The sequence below is a fragment of the Myotis lucifugus genome, unplaced genomic scaffold (genome assembly GCF_000147115.1).
Source record: "Myotis lucifugus unplaced genomic scaffold, Myoluc2.0 scaffold_69, whole genome shotgun sequence".
NCBI classification, from domain to species: Eukaryota; Metazoa; Chordata; class Mammalia; order Chiroptera; family Vespertilionidae; genus Myotis; species Myotis lucifugus.
In genome coordinates this window covers 4,783,390-4,790,027 of record NW_005871117.1, presented here as the reverse complement: position 1 = coordinate 4,790,027, position 6,638 = coordinate 4,783,390, and the positions used below count along the sequence as shown (strand labels likewise).

Sequence of the window (6,638 nt, the reverse complement as noted above, 5' to 3'; positions counted from 1 at the left end):
GAAGGGGCAAGATCACAGCAACAGGAGTGAGCCGAGGCCGGGCTCAGATTCAGGGAAGGAAGTCACAGGAACAGAATTGAGCCATGCCGGGCTGTGTGGATGCAGAACAGGAAGTTACAGAGGCAAAGGAGTCCTTAAAGACAAGTTCAACGGGTTAGCCCAGGACAAGCTGCTGCTGCTGCTGCTCCCCTGGTTGAGAGTCTCGTGGGGACCTTTAGAGTTTAGGAGAAAGAAAGCAAAGTGCACTCCTGAGGAAAAGTGAGGGGGAGGGGGCACACAAGAGTGCCCAAGAGAGAGAGTGTGGCCCTGACCGGTTTGGCTCAGTGGAAAGAGCGTCAGCCTGCGGACTCAAGGGTCCCAGGTTCGATTCCGGTCAAGGGCATGTACCTTGGTTGTGGACACATCCCCAGTAGGGAGTGTGCAGGAGGCAGCTGATCGATGTTTCTCTCTCATTGATGTTTCTGATTCTCTATCCCTCTCCCTTCCTCTCTGTAAAAAATAAAAAAATAAATTAAAAAAGTCAGCCTTCAACACAAGGGTTTGTAAATAAAATTAAAAAAACTTTGAAAGTTAGTTAAACAATGATTTAGCATCAGGTTCCCCACAAACGTGCTTTGCATGACAGGCAAGGGGTCAGACCCCCTTCAGGGATGATGGCCTTGGACCTCTGTCCAGACGTGCAGAGCGGCACGCCACACCACCTGTCTTGAGGGTCTTTATCTGTTTTCTAACAGTGGGAGTTTTAGGGGAGATCTCAGGGGAGGGTCTCAACAGAATATTCAACAGTTTCCCAGGTATGTTCTTTAATATGCTGATACATCAAAATGAGCCTATAGGGGAGTTTGGGATCATTCCCTAGTTAGTTTTACTGCTTTCTTTTTACCTTGGATTTGTCTGGCTCTGCTTGGGCTTTTTTGTTATTTATTCCCCTGACTTCATTCTCTGGAGTTGGGCTGGCACTAACTGGCACCAACTGGATCTCTGTTATCTCTCTCCCTGACCAGGGTGATTGAAGCTGCTTACTCCCTGGTTGGGAAGGAGAGGTATACACCATCCGCTCCTAAGTGTCCTTGGTTGGGGAAGATAAGATCTTGTGATTTACTAGCAGGCTGTTAATTGCTCAGCCTTGTTTAACTATCTTGTCTCAGTTTCCCTCTGTCCACTTCCCAGGGAATTTTCCTAACTTCTTACTATCCTGTCTCATTGTGAAACCTAGGAGCCCAGCAGAATTGTCTGGCTGTGAGCTCATCATTATCACCTGTGGGCCTAGTCCCGCCAGGTGCATGCCATCTCTCTAGCCCTAACCCAGTGGTTCTCAACCTTGGCTGCATATTAGAATCACCTGGGAATCTTTTTAAAATCCTGATTTCTGGGCCTCATCCTCCAGAAATTCTGTTTCTTTGTTATTAATGTTGTGGCCCCACCCCATAGCAAAGAAACAGAATTTCCGGAGGATGAGGCCCAGAAATCAGGATTTTAAAAAGATTCCCAGGTGATTCTAATGTGCAGCCAAGGTTGAGAACCACTGCCCTAACCCATCCCCAACCCACAGAGAGGCCCTTTGATAGACTGGGGAGCAAACCCAGTGTTCCTCCCAGGACCCATCTCTCTGGGAGGTCAGCAGACAACCCAACTAAAGTAGAGCATCAGGACGGCCTGGAGAGCTTTTGTACAAATGAGAATGGGTTAGGGAGATGGAAATCTATGGTTTCCCAGCTCCTCAGAGGTTTCTGATTGTACCAATCAGGCTAGAAAGGCACTGGTTAATGAAGGATCACTCGGGGCCTCAGTTTCCTCACCTGTAGAATGGCACTATATTCATTCCTCAGGGTGTAAACACATAATACAGTTTTTAAAAAAATATGGAACGCTTCACGAATTTGCGTGTCATCCTTGCGCAGGGGCCAAGCTAATCTCTGCATCATCCCGAAGCGAGCACCATAATACATTTTTAAAAAATATATTTTTATTGATTTCAGAGAGGAAGGGAGAGGGAGCGAGACAAAAACATCAATGATGAGAGAGAATCATTGATGGGTGCCTCCTGCACACCTCCTACTAGGGGTTGAGTCGGAATCAAACCTGGGACCCTTCAGTCCACAGGGTGATGCTCTATCCACTGAGCCAAACCAGGTAGGGCAATATAATACATTTTAAAAGCTTCTCTGAAGGGCTGCACAATACAATGCATTGTTAGGCCGACGCTCTATCCACTGAGCCAAACCGGCTTCGGCAGCCCCACTAAGTTTTTAATTCTCCCTCCAATAGCACTGTGAAAATCCAACCATGAAGCCCTGGGCTGTCAACAGCTTAACAGCCCTCCAAGTAAACCAGGTGCACTTCTAATTCTGCTATTTTGACTTACTTGTTTGTTGTTTTTCAAGAAAAAAAATTACAGAAGTCCTGGGAACACTTTTGCTGGCTTCACTGTCCCACCTCCTACCGCCATACTACCCTCGCCCCACCCACTGACCCCTGACCCACTGGCTCCTCCTACCACCTACTCCCTTACTAAGAAGTTTCCAAAGGGCTGTAGGCCAGAGAGGTACAGGCAAGCTGGCTGCCCTTCAGGGGTTCCCATCCTGAATTCTGGGGTTCCCAGGATCACACTCCCACCCCAAGATCTGGTTTAACTCCCCAAACCCGATTGGGGCAACTTGCCAGACTGAGGCCCTGGGAACCATGCGCAGGACAGAAACCGCCTGAACAGGGAGGGGCAGGTGGCCAGGCTTGAGTGCTCATTGACTTTAAATTGCAGGCTGCAGCGGGTCCCACGGGAATGGAGCAGAGTTCAGGAAGAGACAATGTCTGTATGGTCAGGGCTCTGGCCACAGAGACTGGGACATGGGGCCTGGTTAACTCCGTGGGCCTGAGTCACTGGGGACGTTACACTAGCCCGGGCCAGTCTCCCCATCCGGGTTGTCTTGATGCAGATTCTCACTGCGCATGGTGTCTATGTGACCAATGCTCCCTGGAGCACAACTCCCAAGAAGCAAGAAGACATATGTAAATGCAGAGACTAATGGGAATGGTGCCCTCTGGGAGTTATGCAAATGGCAGCCTTACACCCTACAACAAGGGAATATAAACTTCAAAAGTATCTTGAGGAGAGTAACTGCTTGATGGGTTTGGTCTCCTTTGAAATGATAAAGATGTTTTATAATTAAATAGAGGTGGTGGTTGCACAACATTGTGAATACACTAAATGCCATTGAATTGTTCACTTTTAAATAGTTAGTTTTACTATATGTAAATTTCATCTCAATTTTTAAAAGTATTTTGAGGCGCTGGAAGGTAAAGTACTAATTGCTTTTAAAGATTCTCCACAACAAGGCAGCCATCTGTACAATGTTACCTCTCTCCCCAGCTGACGGGGGTTGCTGACAATATTCCAACGAGAAGAACTGGGTTACCCTAAAAGCCCCACTTCCAGACCAGAGCTGAAGAGGAAGGAAATGTTCAGATACATCCAAGGCTCTGGGCAGCACTTGCCAGAAAGGGGATAGAAAGGGAGTAGCACCCTAGCCGGTTCGGCTCAGTGGATAGAGCGTCTGGTTGGTGACCGCTGTTCCAAAGGTTCCCTTAAACCAGCAGTTGCCAACCTTTCGGACCTCACGGACCACCGGTTGGCGACGATGGGCTAAAGGGTTCCAGGTTTGATTCTGGTCCATGTGCCTGGGTTGTGGGCTCGATCCCCAGTAGGGGGCGTGCAGGAGGCAGCCAATCAATGATTCTCTCTCATCATTGATGTTTCTACATCCCTCTCCCCCTCCCTTCCTCTCTGAAATCAGTAAAAATATATTAAAAGAAAAAATAAAAGAAAGGTAGTAGCATCAAAGACTGCTGAAGGGCCCACCTAGATGCTGGGAATTCAGATGGTCTGCAATTCTGGGGAAATCCACCACCTTGCTTAATCTAGCCATCCGTTTATTCATTCATTCATTCATTTTTTTCACCCAAGGAACATTCACTGAGCCTCTTCAAGTGCTAGCCTCTGGAAGGTAAGTAGACTACCACCCTCAACAAGCTCATAGTCCAGTGGGAAGATGAAAGTGGAAACAATTATTAACAGATAAGCCGGATGTGTAAGGATGACCTAAGTGCGGGGGGTGGGGGGGGGGCACCTAAGAGATGGAGGTTTGCAGTGGGGGCACTGGGGAAGGCTTCCTGGAGGAAAGGATCCCAGAACTGGGTCTCCAAGGCAACCTTGACCTGCAGCCAGCCTAGGCCCCAGGGGAATGGGGGGGAGGTGGGGAGAGAAGCACACCAAATGCAGGCTTTACAGGATCTTTGAGGGCTCTGAAGAGACCTAACCAAAAGGCCAGAGGATGGAGATGCCTCCTCCCAGGAGTGACACATTTTTGGGTTTCCCCCCATCCCCTCTGCTTCGATGCAGGGAAAGGTGTACAAGGTAGTAAGTTTTTTCATCTCCAGGCAGGTGGAAGGGATCCTACCCTTCATTTCACAGGGATGAACCAAGACCCTTCACCCTGGCTCCTCAGAGGGCCTAACAGGAAATTCCCCTTCCAGCTCCAATGGCTCTCCTGGCAGACAAGGCCCCCTCCTTCACAAGAGTGAAGGGTATCAGAGGGGAAGCCATGCAGAGTCCTTTCCCCTCCCTCCTACTAGGCCTCAGCCAGGCCTCCTTCCAGGTGGTTTTTCACTCTGTACCCTAGTTGCTTATACTCTGGGGAATGCTCCAGGGATAAAGGACTGCCTGTCCTTTTCTCATCACTTTGTGGAAACACAATGAGACAGCAACAAATGTATTTCTTTGGAAAAGAAACAAAATTACTTAGTGTCCATTAACATAGTCCTTCCATTTGAGAAAGGGTGTTTCATTAACAGAATGAGACAGTGAATGAAAAAAGGTGCTTAGCCCACTGCTTCCATGATGGTATTTGTTGCGTGAATGAATGATTCCTAGTAAACTGACCTTACCAAACTGGCTCTGGATGGTCAGTTCGCTTATGAAGATCCACTTTTTAAACATTCCCATTTTTCTTAGTGTTCCAGTTTTCTGAAATACACCCTCCCCGCCCACCCCCCCCTATTTATTTCCAGAGAGAGAGAGAGAGAGAGAGAGAGAGAGAGAGAGAGAGAGAGAAGAAAAATACCCTAAGTCTATCTCCTGCTCTCAGTCAGTCTGGTGAGAGGAGGGGATGGTCCTCTGATGAATTAATTTCCTGACCTTCTCTCCTGGGCAACAGAAAGACACAACCATACGGGTAACCCCCCAACTCTCTTCTTCTCACTTCAAGAGGATGTCATCTACCCCCAGCCCTCCAAGCACTTCACATAACTACCCTGACCTGGTATCTTGAATGTTCCCAGCAAGTGACAGCAGTTGGGAGGATAGGAGACCAAGGGCAGAGTTCAGGCCTTGCAAGCCCCAGAGGCTAAGGGAGTACTCTGTTCTGAGTACCCTCCTTTATTTTTTATCCATAAATTTGCTTCCAAGGGTGGCTTCCCATCTGGAAAATGGGAGGGGGGGGGTGCAGGGATTGAATTCTGGTCCTTTCCAGTTCTCAGTCTTGATGTGTGCGGATGGACCACGGATCAGCCTTTTTATTATTATTTGTTAATGGGGGTGGGGGTGGGGGTGGGAATGGCAGTGGCCTTACCTCTCAGCGGGAGACAGCAGTCAGAGCAACCCCGCCTGGAGGCAAGGCCCACCTGTCAGGTTAGGCTCCAGTCTGCCCCGGGGGGCGGAAGCATCTGATGTAAGTTTGGTTCCCTCTTTAATCAGGATCCTCTTGTTTCAGACCGATAAAGCTTTAAAGAAATTAAGGTCCAGGAAGTCTCAATCTATCCCCACCCTCAGCAATCACTGTGTCTCCCAGCACCGCTGCCTGGCCAGGCCAGATTTCCTGTGGCCCCACCTGAATGATGAAACAGGGGATGGCCATTGCGCTCCCGGGCTTTCCGAGATACACATCCTTGGTCCTGATGCAACTCTTGGTGTCTTTTACACAAAGCTCCTTGGAGGCGGGGGCGCTAGGACCCGACGGACGCCCGGGGGCCCCCGGCCGCAGCGGGCCCGAGAGTCACTTTTGCACCGCGGACGTCAGTAGGGACCAGGGTGGCTCAGTGCATCCATGTGATTTGGGTCCCGGTTCTCAGCCCCAGGACCAGGCTTTGGGAGCCCCAGCCCATCAACTCTCCTTTAACCCCCTCCCCCAACCCTTTCCTTGGGAGCAGTTGGGAGATGGTGGCGGACACGGTTTGGGGACTAGGCGCATATGGGGGGGAGGGGGGACACCGACCTCACCCCACCCCCATTAACCCATCCCCTGGGACTATAGAGTAACTGGCGGGTGGGCAGGTGGGCTGCGGGGAAGGGGGAGCTCGGAGCCCCGAGCTGCCCAGTTTGGGGACCCCATCCCCATATCCGATCACTCGCAGGGCAGGGTTAACGTGGGGTACGTGAGGGAGGGCCGCCACGTTCAAGTCAGCTCCCCGCGCTGCCGTCCCGCGGGCATCCATCCGTGCGCCCAGCGATACGCTGGGCTCCAAGTTCCCAGACTCGGGCAACCGTTTTCCCGGCCCACCGCCCCTTCCAGCTCCCCTGCCTCTCCCCCCGCGCGGGGCCGGCTCCCCCATCCCCCCGCAACACGACCCCATAATAAACAAGTCTT

General features: G+C 50.6%; 1 non-coding gene across 1 annotated transcript; it reads right to left on the bottom strand.

Moving 5' to 3' along the window:
- Positions 1 to 1,856: 1,856 nt before the first annotated feature.
- Positions 1,857 to 1,961, bottom strand: LOC111826343. The gene has a single exon (XR_002829680.1). It is a non-coding gene; the product is annotated as a U6 spliceosomal RNA (small nuclear RNA).
- Positions 1,962 to 6,638: the final 4,677 nt, after the last annotated feature.